Raw genomic sequence first — 16,534 nt, 5'->3', positions numbered from 1 at the left:
TTGTCATAACCCATAGCAAGGCATCATATAAAGAAAGACTAAAAGGAAAAGAGAGAGAGAGAGAGAGAGAGAGAGAGAGAGAGAGAGACAGAGACAGAGACAGAGACAGAGACAGAGACAGAGACAGAGACAGAGAAAAAGAAAGTTTGAGGGCAAAAGGAAGCAGAATTACTTCCTTTTAGAATTAATTTACTCCTTTTAAAACATTCATTTTAAAGCTACAAATTTGGGCAGTGTACTATAGTCAAACCTGAGGCCTTTACAATGAATTATATTTGCAATCTCATTTATGAGGCAGGGTCTTTTTAAATCATTAAGTTGCCTGTGCTATTCTCAAACTTGCAATTCTCCATCAGCCTCCTGGAGTGCTATGACTACAGAAATATGCCACTATGCCTGACTAAAGTCCACTTAGCACTGTTCAAAAATAATTAAATGTCAGCATGATTTTAACATTCACATCATAGCATTACATAGGAACATTGAGGGAGGGAGAGGCTTATCGGTCACTTTGTTTACGTTCTAACTAGAAATCTAAAGGTAGTGAGTAAGAAAAAGTGAAGAAGCAATGAAGGGGACTCCTTCTTCCAAGCTGTCTGTTGTAAGTAATGGGAGTTCATCTAACATTCAACATTCCATAACATCTCACAAGTATCCAAACCCAAAGGCCCAGAATCTCCATATTAGCAGAGTTATTGAAATACTTTAAAAACAAAGAGAACAAGGTGAACTATTATTTTTTTTCAAGAAAGACTATTTCCTGGGTGAGCTGATATAACTGAATAAATTATCCAGATCTAAAGATGAGTGGGGAATAGAGATTCTAATAGTGTGGCTGTACTATGAAAATAAGAAACCAGGAAACTTTTGGCATCTACATAGTGAAAGAGAAGATTGGAAGAAAAAAGACAGTCAGTTTCTCTAAAAATCTTTTCTTAGGAATAGTGATATTATGAAATGTTGGAATACAAGCACAGATATGGAGTAAAGTCATTATTAGGTTGCTAGTGAATACAATCAAAGAAAGATGGTTATTTCTTTAACAAATATATTACAAATGTTTTCTTACAACAGTAAAATAAGAGGTATAGTAATTCTAGAAACCTGCCTTGGAACTTCCACATGGAAACTACCTTTCAAACAAAGGAAAAAGTAAGCTTCACAGGGAAGAGATAACAAGAGGAACTTGATGAAAATTTTCTCTGAACATAGTGAAATTAAACTAGAAATCAATAAATGAATGTAAGTTTCAAAGAATGAGGCACATTTATAGGAAGACTTCTGAACCCAGAAGAATAAAGTTTATGTTATTTTAAATACTAAGTAAGGAGAAAGTTAGAAGACATATCAAAACTTATTAAATATATTTCAATTTCAAATGAAATGCATATAATAGAAATGTGGAAAAATGCAAATCAAAGATCCAACCTGAATTTCAGGAGTCACAGTAGAGACTGGGAATGGAGGTACACACCTATAATCCCAGCTCTTGGGAGGCTGTAAACAGTCAGATCACTACAAGTCCGATCTAGTAGTGAGACACTGAACATCCTGTAGACCTTTCCCTAAAATACAAATAAATAAATAATAATAAGGTCAAATTGAAACACCAAAATGGAAGAAAAGAAATTTAAAAATGTAAGCAATATATCATAATAAATAGTGCTCGCTTTGGCAGCATATATACTAAAATTGGAATGATACAAAGATTAGCATGGCCACTGTGCAAGGATGACATGCAAATTCATGAAACGTTCCATATTTTTAAGAATTTCATGATGACAAAGCCAACCCTACACAGATGACTAAAAGATGTTCTATAGAGGGACCAAAAAATCATAACTGCAAGAACAAGAACAGAAGGAACCCACTGAATATGGCAAACAACTAACTACGGGAGAAAAAGTAAACATCAGCAGGTAAATAACATGTCAGTTGTAAGTCAATACATCTCAATTATAACTATCAATGTAACTGGACTCAATCCACCAATGAAAAGAAATAGACTGGCACAGTAGATTAGGAAACAAAATCCAATATGCTAAACAAATCTTGTATATGCTATATACAAGAAACACAATTAACTCATAAAGAAATTCATAGGCTTCAAGTCAAAGGATGGAAAACAATACTACATGCCACAGGGACTCAGAAAAAGCAAGGGTAGCAATCTTGTTCTCAAACAGTCTCAACTTCAAACCAAGAATGATCAAATGAAATAAAGAAAGCCAGTATATACTGGTTAGGAGAAAAATACAAGAGAAAGAGGTAACACTCATAAATATGTATGCACCAAACACAGGAGCACCCAACTATATAAGACAAATCTTAATGGACATGAAAAATCTAATATCCAATACCACAATCTTAACAAGAGACCTTAACACCCCCTTATCTCAAAAAGATTGGCCAACCAGACAGGAAGTTATCAAAGTAGCCGAACTGAATCGGAGCTTGCAACAAATGGACTTGGTGGACATATACAGAGTGCTCCACCCAACCACAGTTGCATACAGATTTTTTTCATAGGTCATTTTCTAAAATAGACCACATATTGATTCACAGATGGTGCTTAAGTATATGCAAGAAAAAAGAAATCATTCCATGCACATTATCTGACGACAGTGTAATGAAACTTGAAATAAACGACAAACAAAACCAGAAAAACCCAATAAATATATGGAAATTAAACAATACCCTACTCAGCAACCAATGGGTCACAGATGAAATTAAACAAGAAATTGAAAAAATATCTACAATTCAATGAAAATTCAAGCACAATTTATCCGAATTTATGCATATGATGAAAACAGTTCTCAGACAGAAATTTATAGCGGTGAACTCACACATTAGGAAAACAGAACAGGAATAATAAACACCCTAATGATGAACCTCCAACATCTAGAAAAAGAAAAGCAAATCAAACAGAAAGCCCAAAGATGGGAAGAAACCGTAAAGATTAGAGTAGAAATTAATTCAATCGAGATGAAGAAAATAGTTCAAAGAATTAATGAAAAGATGGTTCTCTGAAAGATAAAAGAAAATTGATAAGCCCTAACTAACCTCCTCAAAAAGAGAAAAGAAAATATTCAAATACAAGCAATAAAGAATGAAAAGGGCATAATTACAGAGATGCAGTGGAAATTCACAAGATTATCAGTAGCTACTTTGAGAATCTTTACTCTCACAGAATAGAAGATACAGATGAAATAGAAAGATTACTAGAAAGGTACAAATTACCAAAACTGAATCAAGAAGATTTAACAACTCTCAGTAATCTAATGACAACCACTGAAATATGAAATGTAATTAAAAACCCTATGTACAAAAAAGTCCAGGTCTGGATGGATTCACACCTGAATTATACAAGAAATTTACGGAAGATATAATCCCTATACTACTCCAAATGTTCAATGAAATTGAAGAGGAAGCAATCCTCCCAAAATCATTCCTGAGGGAAGTATTATACTGATACCAAAACCAGGGAAGACATTAAGAGAGAGAACTACAGGCCAATCTCCATTGTGAACACTGATGCAAAAATTCTCAATAAAATACTAGCAAATAGAATACAGCAAATCATCAAGAAGATTATAGACCATGACCAGGTAGGATTCATCCCAGGGATGCAAGGATGGTTCAATATTCGCAAATCTATGAATTTAATGCATTATATCAATAGAGCTAAAACTAAAAACCACATGATTATCTCAATTGTTACAGAAAAATCTTTTTACAAAGTCCAACACTCATTCATGTTCAAAGTCCTACAGAAAATAGGAATAGATGGCCTCTACTGCAATCTGAAAAAAACCATCTATGACAACCCATGGAAAATGTAACTTTGAATGGGGAAAAACTTTAATCTTTTAATGTCAGATCTGGGACAACACAAGTATGCCCTCTAACAACATTCCTATTCGATATAGTTCTGGAATCATGAGCTACAGCCATTAGACAAGAGAGAGAAATAAAAAGAATAAGAATAGATAAAGAAGAGGTTAAATTAACATTATTTGCAGATGACATGATACTTTACTTGGAAGACCCAAAAACTCCACCAACAAGCTAAAGAATTGCTACACAAGTTCATTAGCATATCAGGATACAAACTCAATACCCAAAAGTCGACAGCATTCCTTGACACAGATAACAAACACAGTGAGAGGGAAATTAGAGAAACAATACATTTTACAATAGCACTGCAGTAAATGAAATACCTTGGAATTATTCTAACTAAAGAAGTCAAAGATCTTTTCAAGGAAAATTACAGTACTCTTCAAAAAATGAGATCATAGAGTAATTCAGAAAATGGAAAGATATTTTCTGCTTCTGGATAGGAAGAACCAACATTGTGAAGATGGCCATACTACCAAATATGCTGTACAGATTTAATGCAATCCTTATCAAACAACTGTCAGTATACATCATGAATGTAGTGAAATCCTTCCTAACATTTATTTGGAACCGGAAAATACCTAGAATAGCAAAGTCAATCCTGGCCAACAAGACAAGGCAGGAGGCATTAAAATTCCCAACTTGAAATTACACTACAAGGCTACTGTGATAAAACCAGCATGGTACTGGTAATGAAATAGACCTGAGGATCAATGGAGTAGACTAGAAGACATAGAAGCCTCTATGAACACACTCAGCCACATTATCTTCGACAAAGGGGCTAAACATGCTACCTGAAAGAAAGATAACCTCTTTAACAATTGGTGCTGGAATAACTGGCTCTCTACATGCTGAAACCTAAAACTTGACCCGGATCTATCACCATGCACTAAGCTAAAATCAAAGTGGATTAAAGATCTAAACATTGGGGCTGGTGAGATGGCTCAGTGGTCTAAAGCACCTACTAAGAACAAGCTTAGCAAAGCACGGGGACTGCAGTTCAATCCCCCAGCACCACAAGCGAGCCAGCCCCGCCCCCTGGTGGGCTGAGCTGGCCACACACACACACACACACACACACACACACACACACACAAATAAATAAATTTATTTTTTTAAAAAAGATCTAAACATTAAAACAGAAATACTAATTCTCTGGAAGAGAAAGTAAGAGGAACTCTTGAAGACATAGGGGTAGGCAAAGAGTTCATGAATAAAAATTAAATCACACAGGTAATACCTGAAATAATTAATTATTGAGAACTCCTCTTACTGAGAAGTTTTTGCACATCAACAGAAATTACTAACAAAGTGAAAAGACAACCCTCAAATTTCGAAAAAAAACTTGACCAATCAGCACTCCAACAAAGGTCTGCTCTGTAGAATTTATAAAGAACTAAAAAATATTAGGGCCTCAAAATTTAAAGACCCAATCCAGAAATGGGCATCCAAGATGAACACACATTTTTCAGAGGATGACATTAAAGAAGCAAATAAATATATGAAAAAATGTCCCACTTCACTAGCCATCCATTAAATGCAAATTAAACAACACTGACATACCATCTCACCCCAGAATAAATGGGTATCATAAACAAATCAAGTAAGAGCAAATGTTGGAGAGGCTGTGGGGAAAAGGTATCATTCTCCACTGCTGGTGTGAATGTAGACTGGTACAACCATTGTGGAAATCAATGTGGAGACTCCTTTAAAAATATATATTGGAAATCCCATTCAAATCAGCTATCCCCCTACTGGAATATTTCCCTAAGGAACTGAAAAAGTCATATCATAGTAATAAATGTGCACCTATGGTTATATCTGCAAAATTTGTCATAGCTGAATCTTGGATACAACCAAGATACATGTCACTTGAATGGAGGAAAAAGATGTGGTATTTTTAAACAATGGAGTATGACTCAGCTATAAAGAATGATAAACTTGAAGCCCTCATATTTAAATGGATGGCTGTTGAAGATATACTCATAAGTGAATAAACCAGACTGACATATGTAAATATCGTATATACTTCCTAGTATATATGATAGTATATATGATATACTCAAAAGATGAAATAAATATAGAAAGATATAACACAATTAAAAGGAAAGCAAGAACTTGAGGATTATACAACAAAGACAGGGCAAGGAACAAAGCTAGGAAACATGACAGGGGAAAGCCATATAGCATATGTATAAGAAGGTTAAGGCAATAATCCTGAGAATTTTCAGCAGATTTTTTGCAACTAGCAGTTAATTGGTATGATTTTCTCCCTCATTAACTTTATATGCTAATACCTGTGAACTAAATAACTCTACTGAAGTTAGCAATGTGTAATAGTAAGGTCATGCTTGGAAGCCCTGTCATTTTTGTCTTCCAAATACGTACTGCTTCCCATGACATGCCAATGACTTCCATACTGTCTCTCAAGTAAATGTTTGTTTTTTAAAAAGGGTAATAAATGAAAACAATAGACAAGAAAAAAAGTGTCACAGGACTGTCCTGCTAGAATACTGTATAGGGTTAGATTTCTAAACATTTGTGTAAAAATATAGGATTATTAATTCCTATTTTTGAATTTTTTATATTTTTAAAATTTTTCTTCATATTCTGTAGGGACTTTAAGTTTAACATATCAATACTTGATGGAAAAAAAAAAACTGTTCTATGCTATGCCTAAAATGATTGATACTCAGCCACATAGTGAGATTAAGCTAAACTGCCTATGTTGTGGGGTAATAATAATAATAAACTTATCTTTTGCAGAGTTAACAACCTAAGCTTGCAGAATAAAAATTAGAGAAATAGAAGGGCTGAAGGACAGCCAACATTTTGGCCCTAGTCTTTCAAATCAGGGAAGACTCATGACATAGGAGAACCTGTACTGTAACATAATATAACTAAGTGATGTCCCAAGTTTTCTGATCAAGGAAATTACAGGTCCATAAAGGAAAGTTATTGATCATGTAGAGTGTGCCTGAAGAGAGTCACATGGAGAGAAAACATTCCCTCAGGCTTTCACAGAGAGCAAATTGGTCAAGCAATGGCCATGACCCATCCACAAGGCTGACAAGGACAAAGAATCTACAAACTGCAGTACAGAGTTTCAGGAAAAATGCTGAGAGGATTTGGCTGACATTATCAGATTCAAAACCTACATTTCTTGTTACATAGGTCTTGCTTTATCTTGGTCTTAACCATCCAGCAGAAACATATAAAATGAGGCATTAAAAGTAAAGCCATATTAATATGCTGAGCTGTGAAAAGCTCAAGTCATCAACTTTTGTCATTGACAGTCCTACGGAAAGCCCACTGTTATTATTGAGTACTGGACTCTATTGGAATATTTTACTGAATTCACGCATCTTTAATATTTAAATAACAATGTAATACCCTTCTCTGACAAAATTAAACAAAGAAATAGGATGCAAATGAACAACCATTTTGTATCTGTATATTCAAAATAGTTATGATAGTATACAGCTACAGTTTCTTAATTCAGTGAATGGAAAGATTTGTCCTAATAGTGTTTGTGGACAGGATATCATGTTTGCGTCTTGGGCCATGAATAACCACTAAGATAACAATATGGAATGTATTATTTATTGAAACTTTTCAACTAATCAGTGTTAAAACTTCTCATTGCTATTTGTTTCTCAATAAAATTATTTAAAAATAAAATAAAATAGATTATATATATAATAGCATATACTTATATACATCAGTGTACAAATGCTTCAGTTGTTTCCTTCCACATGTTAATAAGATCAATGAAATTTTGCCAACTTATTGACAATAAATGGGAGTCAACACAAATTTCTAGTGTAATGAGTTAAAAAAGACATTAAACTATAGATCTTCTGTAGATAAAAAGTAAGAATATGTTATAAGGTTATGTTTATTATTAGAATTGTACTCAGAAGGAAAAGAATTCTTGAAAACAAAGTAGTATTTATCATTATGGAAACAAGCATAGAAAAAAAAAAACTTCTACTCTAATATGTCTTTTAAAATAAATGAAAACAATTTCCATACAGTAAAATTCAAGATAGGATAGGTACACTGGTAAATTTTCCTAAACATTTAATGTGAAAATAGCATCATCCCCTTCATAAAATATTTCAGAGAAAAAGATAGCTGAAATACATACACTGCTTATTTTGTATAGCCAATTTTATGTGTACAGGAAATCCTAACAAGGATGTTACAAATATAAGATCCTTGATAAGCATGGTATGGTGATGCCTATAACTCTAGCACTGAAGAGGCTGAAGCTGAAGGAATGCAGTGAGTTTGAGGGCAGCCTTGACAACACAAGCAAGTTCCAGGCCATTCTTACTACACAGTGAGACCCTGTCTCTCAAAAAGGAAATGATTACTCATATATGTCATGAAAATAGACCTAGGTGCAGTAGATGAAATTTTATAAAAATAATAGTTTAAATAAAAATATATTTTTATCTAAATGAAATTATTTTCATCAATTCATGGTTGATTTTACATTTGAAAAGCAGTCAGTTAAGTCATTATATTAACAGAATATCTGTGAAAAGATAACCTTCTCAATGGATACAGAAATAGAATATTATTTAATATCAATAACATTTTAGGATAAAACTCTCTGAAATGTGATGAAGTGAAGTCATGTAAACCTCTTTCATATTGCACACCAGAACTTTAAACTCCTCCTCATTCTGGTGGAGTTTCAAGGTGACCCTGTGAGTTTGACATTGTGCTTCAGTTGCCTCAGAATTTGTAGGTCTCAATTTTCATAGATCTTCCCAGTAACCATGCAAACTGTGTCCAGTTCTGTCCTTTTAACTTAATGAGCATCCCTTGTCCATTTAATGTACCTGTATTTTGCTCAATGAGAGAATTTTTGATATCAGCACAGGGGGCCTGTAGAAATTCAAAGGGATGAATATACTTTATTTATTTATCTATTTATTTATTTGTTAAAGGGTCTCACTATGCAGCTCAGACTCATAATGATCCTCCTGTCTCAGCCTCCCCAGCACTGGGATTACGGTGTGCATCGCCACTCCTGGTTTCAGGGCCTGCACAGCTATGTCCAGTGTTCCAGAGGGATCTAACTCAGGACCTTGTACTTGCCAGGCAGGTGCTTAAACCATTGAGCTATCTGTTCAGCCCAAAGGGATGAATTTTCTAACAGTGAAAATTTTAACAATGTTGGTCTTTAAAAGTAACAGTCATGAAAAGGCAATGACAATACATGGACTGGGAAAAACTTTTTGCAATTTATACATCTGATTTGTGACTTGTGGCTTGAATATATACTAAGCACTTATAATTGAATTCTAAAAAGAAAAATAATTTCTTTTAAAATGGATAAGGGGTCAGAATAGTCATTTCACCAAAATGAAATGGCCAATATGAACATGAAAAGATATGCAACATCATTAATCACCAGGGAAACAAAAATCAGATATCACTTCACCTGTAGTAGAATAATATGACTAAGATGTCAGAATAAAGATGAATACATCAGGTAATCAATAACACATGTTGTAAGTACATGGAGATATCAGAACCTTTACACATTGATGTTGTGATGTAATATGGTGCTGAAACTTTATAAAACAGTCTGAAAGTTCTAATGATTAAACTTTAGAGTTACAGTATAATTCATCCCTTGTTTTCCTAGGTACATACACAAGATAGCTAAAACATACTCATATAAAAACTTGTACAAAAATGATCATAAGAACATTATTCATAATGGCTAAAATGTGAGAATAATTCAAACATCCATCAATTGGTGAATAGGTAAATAAAATGTGTTACATTCATAGAGTGGGACACTTGTCAGCCACACAAGAAATAAGTCAATGATCATATATCTTCAACTTGTATGAGCTATGAAAACATCATACTAAATAAAAAAATCAGTAGAAACAAATCCATGTATTATGGCTATTCATATGACTTGTCATTATATATATATGGCTGATACCTAAACATTAATAACAATATAATTGTTATCTCTGTGATTTGAAATTATGCTTATATTTGTACATATTGGGCCTTATTAAAATATTTATATTGAATAATTTAAGAATAGAATTGCACATTGTGTGAATTGTATCTCAAATAAACTATTTGGAAAATTAGTGCCATATAAATTGAATGTTTATGAAAAAGGGAGTCTATTTGATCTTAAGAAAATTGAATAAATTCACAAAATGATTTCCCTTCAGTGTAAAGATCACAAACCCCTCTCTGTGAAATGTGCCCTAATATGAACTTTCCTGATCACAAACTCCATTACCTTAATCAGCAAAAGTTGTTTTATCATTTGGACAATATAGCAATCATTACCAACTTTCAAACTTGTTTTGGAGTTAATTGAGGAAAATGTGTGAATATCATGTGTACGTTGCCTGATATGAAGCAGGTTCTCAGCAGTATGTTTGCTTCTAGTGCCACTTTCCTGCTCTACTGCAGTAGCCCTGGTATTTCAGGCAGAGAAGCAGCTCTGTCTGCCATATAGGGCTGAAGGATGGCTCCAAAGTGAAAGCTCTATAGGAAACTGGTGAATAACAAGGAGTTTATCAGAATCTGCTGCCTAATAATCAAAAGGAGGCTGAATGAAAAGGTAAGGCTAAGGAGGCCTAGTCCATTGTGGAGCACTGGTGTGACAGTGATTGGTAGACACGTAAAGTCCCACATATTAATTTAAGGGGCAAACACTATGGTTTAGAAAGGTGTAGGAGCCATCAAATTGGCACAGTTGGCATGAGGCAGAAATGAGGGACAAACATAGGTCTTCAAATACCACATATGGAGCATTTTAAACATGAAAAACAGAGCTGCTGCTTCCTTTCAATGTCTCTGTATGAAGGTAGAGTTGACATTCATAAACCTCCTGCAATGCACCTTGCAAGCGCTTCACTCTGTCCAGATGAGTAGTACTCCCTCCACCTCCTCTCAGAATCTGCTGCTATTTCCTGGCTGAGACTGTGAACCTTGAAGCTGGAACTTTGACTAATTCAAAATCCAGCAAAACAAAAGAATCATGACTGGAATGAAATATGTTATTTAAATACATTTATTTAATTGTAAAAGTTGCACCAATAAATCTTGAATGTCAGAATCATAAACATCTTAAAGAACAAATCATTTTTTAAGAAAAAAGAAACTAGATGAGACTCTTCAGAGAAATCAGTTATTTCCAAAGGTTTTGAAGAAAGCATGTATAGATCCTCATGCATTTGAAAGGCGGAATGAAAAATAAGTGTAGGTATCAAATATTCATTGAGATATGTAATGCAATGATTTCTTTGGCGGTGGCATAATATTGTAATTTTCCTCTTGTGACTACTCAAAATATAAAGTTCTGCAGCAATTCCAAGAAAAGCTGCTTTGTATAAATACATGATGCCCGGTACTTGTATTTGAAAGAGCACCTAATAGCAGTACTTCAGTTTTTTTTTCCCTCTGTGCCATAGTAAAAACATATTTCAAAACTTTTGGGCTGAAATGTACAAAGACAGCTAACATTTTGATGCAAATATATTTAATAATGATTCTCAAGACTATTCAGTAATAATAAAATTACAAGCACAGTCACAAAAATATTTGTATAAATTTTCAGAAAGATTATTTCTTAGCCTACATGTTTATCCATAGATAAAACAGGTATGATTTTACTTGAGGGAATATTAAAAATACATTATCCTTTGTATATTCCAAATGCATTATTCAAAGATGCTGCTGTACACATTTTTAAGAATGCATTCTTGATTTCTTGATAATAGCCATTTTTTCTGGGGCGAGATACAATCTCAGCATTGTTTTCAATTTGCACCTCTCAAATGACAAAAATGTTGAACGTTTTTGAATATATTTTTCCATTTTTATTTATTTATCTGAGAAATGTGTATTCATCTCAGATGCATATTTTTTGATTGGGTCTTTAAATCTGAAAGTCTATTTTTTTCAGTTCTTTATATAATCTAAATATTTGTCCTTTGAGAGACAAATGACTGAAATATTTTCCCACTCTGTGTGTTACTTAAATTCTATTGGTGATTTCTTTTGCTGTGCGAAAGTATTTTAATAAGATGAGATTACAGTTTTTGATTCTCTGTAGTATTCCCCATGTAATCAGGATTTGCTTCATGAAGTCTTCACCTAGGGCTAGGGAGACGGCTCAGTAGAATAAGCGCTTCCCTGACAAGCACAAGGGCCTGAGTTCAATCCCCAGTTCCGCAAAAAAAACAAAATGAAACAAAACAAAACAAAACAAACAAACAAACAAACAAACAAAAAAACACCATAATGAAGTCTTCACCTACACCTAGTCTTGGAGAGATATATCTATTCTCTCTTCTAGCAGATGTTGTGTTTCTATTTTTTATATTAAAATGTTTGGTACATTTCCATTTAATTTTAGTGCAAGGTGAAAGACATAAGTACAGTTCTATGCATCAGGATATGGAAAGCCCATATTTCCAGCACCATTTTTCTTGGCCCGTTTGTCAAAGTTGACTTGGCTGAATGCATTTGAAGTTGTTTTTGCATCTTCCAATCTGTTCCATTGATCCTCAGGTCTGCTTTATGTCACAATACTATGCTGTTTTTATCACAGTACCTTTTTATTAATTTTATTTAGAAACAAATAGCAATGAACCAGTTTCAAAACAGGTTAATAGGGCAGTTACAATAATTAATACATTGCATATTGTTATCTTCATAGTTGTTATTCATAGTATAAGATGTAGACATGATATCCTGTCCGAACACTATTAGTACAAATCTTTCTTCTCACTGAATTAAGAGAAAGTAGATATACATCTATCATAACTACTTTGTATATAGATACCATGATCACACAGTACCTTTTTGATATAAATTAAATCTAGGATTGTGATGCCCCTTTCCTTGCTTTTGTTGGCCAGAATATTTTTGCTATTCTAGGTCTCTTCTGCTTCTAAATGAATTTTAGAAACAATTTCTCTAGTTACATTAAGTGTGCTAATAGTATTTATTTACTTACTTACTAACTTATATTGTACAGGTTTTCTCTACACAGCTTAGGCATGTAGTGATTATCCTACACAGCGCACCAGGGGTTCCCGGGTGGCATGGCATGCAGTACCAGGTATCAAACCTGAGTACTTGTACTGGCCACGCAGGTGCTTAGACCACTGAGCTGTTTCCCCAACCCTGCTAATAGTATTTTGAGTGGAACTGCATTAAAATGAAATAGGAATTTTGAAAAATGGCCATTTTCACTGTGTTGGTTGTATGTACCATGAGCAAGGGTTAATTTATATTTTCTGATATACCTTTTATCTCTTTTTCAATGCATTGTAATTTTCAGCATGTAGATCTTTTATTTCCTTTGCTAGAATAATTCCTGAGCATTTCATTTTTTTCAATACTATTGTGAAAGTGTTTCCCTAATTTCTCTATCAGTGCATTTATTGTATGTATATAGGAAAACTATTGATTTTTGAGTGTTGATTTTGTATCCAGCTATGTTATCAAATCTACACGTCTTTTGGTTAAGGTTTTGAGATCTCCCATGTAAAATATCAAGTCAACTGCAAATAATGATAATTTAAGGACAATTAATGATTATAATTAAATTTAAGATTAATAATAATGATAATTGAAGACCACATTGTACAACTTTTATGGTGATACAGAAGAAATTCTACAAAAGAAGACAGAACAAGGGGTGGGAGAGTAAATGAAGAAGGGAATGAATAAAAAGATAAAAACAAGATAAAATGGAAACAAAAGTTTGTAAATGAGGAGAAGAAGGATGGATACGAGGGGAAGAAGTTGTAGAGAAAAGAGGATCCAGGATATTTTTATAATTTGCTTCTTTTGTCTTATCACATTTTTCTTACCATTTTTAATTTTCTTTATCAATTCTTCTCTATTTTTTAGAATCCAAATTAGAATTAAAAAAGAAAAAATTACAAGTGATTCACAATTTCCTTTAAAAAAGTAATATGTTAGCTCGGCAAAATATTCTGAAAGAGTCCAGTAGTCCATAATAGTATTGGATCTTCCGCTTGACTGGCAATGTCAGAAATTGTTGACCTTAGTCCCCCACAGTTCAACATAACAGCATGGCTTTACTTCTTAAACTTCGTTTTTATACTTTTCTGCTGGATGGTTAAGACCAAGATAAAGCCAGACCTATGCAACAAGAGTTGTAGTTTTTGGATCTGATAAGGTCAGTGAAATTACCTCTGAGTTTATCCTGAGATCATGTACCTCAGATTGTAGATCCTTTGTCAGTGTCAGCCACGTGGATGAGTCACGGCCATTGCTTGGCCAATGTGCTCTCTCTGAAAACCTGGTTAATACACCTATAATATTCAAATGATGAACTAAACAAAAAAGAGGATACAGATGAATGTCCATTTTGTATCTGTGTATTCAGAATGGCTAGCATAGATATATAGTTACATTCTCTTAATGAATAGAGGGATTTGTTCTAATAGTGTTTGTAAATAGGATATCATGTCTTCATCTTGTACAGCAAATAACCACTAGGAAAAGAGTATGCAGTATGTTAATTATTGAAACTGTCCTACCAATTTGATTTGAAACTGTCTCATTGCTATTTGTTTCTCAATAAAATTGTGGGAAAAAATAAAAAGAAAAAAAAGTAGGGGCCTGGGGAGATGGTTCAGTGGAATAAATGCTTCCCTGACAAGTGCAGTGGTCTGAGTTCAATCCCTGATTCCGCCAAAAAAAAAAAAAAAAAAAGTAATACGTTTCACAGAATTTGTTGTATTCCATAGTGCTGTCTTCCAACCAGTAACTTTTTAATGCACAATAGGAAGATAGAAAAATGCAAACATACATAAGAAAAAAAGAAAAGAATCTGATGCCTAGAGAGGTCAGCAGACTAACCCACTTGCTTAGGCAGGTGCAGGGACTGGGGTTCAATACCCAGCATGTTGTGCTGGCCTCACCACAGGGCAAGCTGAGACACTGATTGAGATTGGATGTGGTGGTGCTCCCCTGTAATACCAGTGCTTGGGGGGCTGAAAACAGGAGAATCACTATGAGTCTAAACTGTGTAGCGAGACCCTGTATTACATACATTAAAAAAAGAAAACAAGAGAACAAAAGGTACAAATAATTTTAATAAAGTGATACTAATTAAAGCACTAACTGCTTCTTTCCACTGACCAGAAAAAATTCACAATGCAGTTTAGCAAACCATCCTTCTTACATACATAGCTAAATCCCTGAAGGAGCATTACAATCCTAGACTTGAAATTATAGTACAAAGCTATTGTTGTAAAATCAGCATGGTACTTGCAAAACAAAAACAAACAAACAAAAAACAGCAGACCTGAGGATCAATGGAACAGAGTAGAAGTTGCAGATACAACTATAAACACACTCAGCAATATTAACTTTGACAAAGGACCAAACATGTCCACTGGAAGAATGATAGCCTCTTTAACAAATGGTGCTGGAAAAACTGGTTCTCCACATGCTGAAAACTAAAACTAGACTCAGGTCTATTGCCATGCACTAAGCTAAAATCAAAGTGGATTAAAGATCTAAACATTCAAACAGAAATACTAAATATTCCAGAAGAGGAAGTAGGTACAAATCTTGAAGACACAGGGGTAGGCAAACATTTCTTTCTTTCTCTTTCTTTTTTTTTGGGGGGGGGGGCGTCCGGGGGGACCTGCGATTGAACTCAGTCCCTTGAGCTTGCCAGGGAAGCACTGATTCCACTCAACCATCTCCCCTGCCCAGGCAAACTTTTCACAAACAAAAATCAAACTTCATGGTAAATACTTCATAGAATCAACAACTGGGACCTCTTCTTACAGAGGAATTTCTGCAGGTCAGAAGAATTCACCCACAGAGTGAAAAGACAACGCACAAATTTAGAAAGTAATTTTAAGCAATAATCACTCAAACAAAGGTCTTTTATCTAGAATATATAAAGAACTAAAAACATTAGGGCCCCAAAACTTATAGACCCAATCCAAAAATGGGCATCTAGGCTGAATACACACTTCTCGGAGGAACAAATGCAAAAGGCAAATAAATACCGGAAAAAATGCTCCATATCACTGCTCATTCAAGAATTGCAAATTGAAACAATAATAAAATATCATCTCACACCAGAGAGAATGACTATCATAAAGAATTCAATAAGCCAAGGAGATTGAAAGAAAGAACAACAGACAGAAAGAAATAGACTAATAAAAATGCTGGAGCGTCTGCAGGGAAAAGGAACACTTTTTTTTTCTTACCATTTAATAATTCTATTCTCTTCCATAAGCATCACATTTCTTAATGTTATATCTACATATTAATTGCTTATGTTGCATGCAAGCAGGGACAGGGGCCAGAGATATTGTCATATCTGCTGTCTTTCAGAGGTTATTTTATTTTATTTATTTATTTTTATTTTGCGGAAAGGTCTACAAGGTGTTCAGAGTCTCACTGCTAGATTGGACTCATAGTGATCTGCCTGTTTACAGCCTCCCAAGAGCTGGGATTACAGGTACACACCACCATGCCCGGTTTCAATTGCCTTCTCAGTGTGCCCCAGGGGTGGGAACAGCATGGCAGGCCTAGGGATTGAACTCCCAAACCCTGTGCCCGCTTGCAGGCATTT

At 34.3% G+C, this 16,534-nt stretch overlaps 1 non-coding gene across 1 annotated transcript; it reads left to right on the top strand.

The window, feature by feature from the left end:
- The first annotated feature begins 1,662 nt into the window (after positions 1-1,662).
- On the top strand, positions 1,663-1,766 carry LOC111817823. Its single transcript, XR_002821930.1, has one exon. It is a non-coding gene; the product is annotated as a U6 spliceosomal RNA (small nuclear RNA).
- Positions 1,767-16,534: the final 14,768 nt, after the last annotated feature.

Source organism: Octodon degus, unplaced genomic scaffold (assembly GCF_000260255.1).
Source record: "Octodon degus isolate 3935 unplaced genomic scaffold, OctDeg1.0 scaffold00071, whole genome shotgun sequence".
Lineage (NCBI taxonomy): Eukaryota > Metazoa > Chordata > Mammalia > Rodentia > Octodontidae > Octodon > Octodon degus.
The sequence above is the reverse complement of the archived record's forward strand: the minus strand, read 5'-3'. Positions and strand labels throughout refer to the sequence as shown.